This window comes from Austrofundulus limnaeus, unplaced genomic scaffold, assembly GCF_001266775.1.
Source record: "Austrofundulus limnaeus strain Quisiro unplaced genomic scaffold, Austrofundulus_limnaeus-1.0 Scaffold235, whole genome shotgun sequence".
Lineage (NCBI taxonomy): Eukaryota > Metazoa > Chordata > Actinopteri > Cyprinodontiformes > Rivulidae > Austrofundulus > Austrofundulus limnaeus.
In genome coordinates this window covers 406,410-408,030 of record NW_013952637.1, presented here as the reverse complement: position 1 = coordinate 408,030, position 1,621 = coordinate 406,410, and the positions used below count along the sequence as shown (strand labels likewise).

Genomic DNA, 1,621 nt, shown 5'->3' with positions numbered 1-1,621 from the left:
CAGAGAGTCCTGACAGCCGTTAAACATGATGAGACAGGAGTGTGTGTGTGTGTGTGTGTGTGTGTGTGTGTGTGTGTGTGTGTGGTTACCATGGCGACTCTGGTGATGTTCAGGAGCACGGTGAGACCAGCAGGAACATCCTCAGAGAGTCCTGACAGCCGTTAAACATGATGAGAGCGCAGCTTAGCGCGGCCGTGTCACGGGAAACAAACCGGCATCGCCGCCGTGTTTCACTCGTTGTCAGCACAGATTTTATACCGGCGCGGCTCCAGGGCGCGCATGTTTGACTTCCTGTCACCGGTCGAGGATGAGGAGACACAAAAATAGAACTGGAGACAGACGCGTCCAAGAAAATGAGGATAATTTGACTGGAGACGCGTGTTTTAGTCAAAAGAGACGTTTTTCATTCACGCCTCACTGTCAACGTTATTGTTGCCACAGAATGTGAAAGGCTGATGATGTTCTTCTGTTAGCAAAATAACTTAAAACCTTTTAATTTTTTATGTCTAATGCAACAAACTGCTCCTCAGGGGTAATAAAGATTCTTGAACCTGACCAAGATGGCCGCCACAGGCAAGCAACACTAGCAAACGCAAATAGCTAAAACTTAATTTTATAGATACTTAAAGTGTCTGTGACGTCAATTTTTTGTAATAAATATGAACACATTTTTGGAAAGAGAACATTAATAACATGTTGCTAAACTAACTTCACACTGCTGAGATGAACAGCTGTTGAGATATTTGCATGTGAAGAAACAGGAAGTGATGTCAAAGGGGAATGTCTGCATGTRAACAGAGCGTTGCTGCAATAATTAGAGAAGAAGCTGATGTTGCTTTMGATTATTTTGAGTCATTATCAGAAGCTGTGTTTCCATTTCAAATGTACGCAAAACTTTGTCGATATTCTGTTAATGTCAAAAACACAGTTTCACAACTGCAGTGTTTCCATTAAGTAAGAAATGCTATTAAAGTCGCGTGAATACGTTTGTTCTCGCGATGTCATTACAAACATGGCGGCAATGGATGTAAACACATAGCATGTTGCTACCACGACACTAGCGCTCATCATCAGAGGAGACGTCGGCGTCTTTTATCGAGGCTTTCCAGAGACAAGTCCCTACTTGGGAGCGGCTACGTATGCTGTGTTTTTGGGAAATTGTAGTCGGTGAGTTTACTACTTTATACTACTTCTGTGTAATTAAGTAAGTAAGTAAAGTTTTATTTATAAAACGCCTTTCACAGAAATATATTCACAAGGTGCTGTACAATCATGAACAGTATAAAAATGGTGGAAACAATAAAATGAAACAGAAAAACATAATTACACAAATGCAACGAAAAATTGAAACATCAAATCAAGAAATTAATTTAAAAATTGTAAATCAAACACAAGGTCAATGCAGTTCAAAATATACAATAATACACAAAAACATAACGAATGCGGGGGAGAGAAGTATGGCGTAAGTTAATAGTAAATAAAACGCAGATTGTCGAGTATTCACAATGGAGGTAGGCCTGCAGTAATGGTGAAATGGTTAATGCTTGAGTGAAAAAGTGAGTTTTTAGGAGTGTTTTGAAAGAGACATTGGGCGTCATGCAAGAACATGTTTGTATTCTTC

General features: G+C 40.0%; 1 long non-coding RNA gene across 1 annotated transcript in view; it reads left to right on the top strand.

Moving 5' to 3' along the window:
• The window catches only part of LOC106525624 (uncharacterized), a 35,533-nt gene that overhangs the window by 497 nt on the left and 33,415 nt on the right, over positions 1–1,621 (top strand). The gene's annotated exons all lie outside the window — the stretch shown is intronic.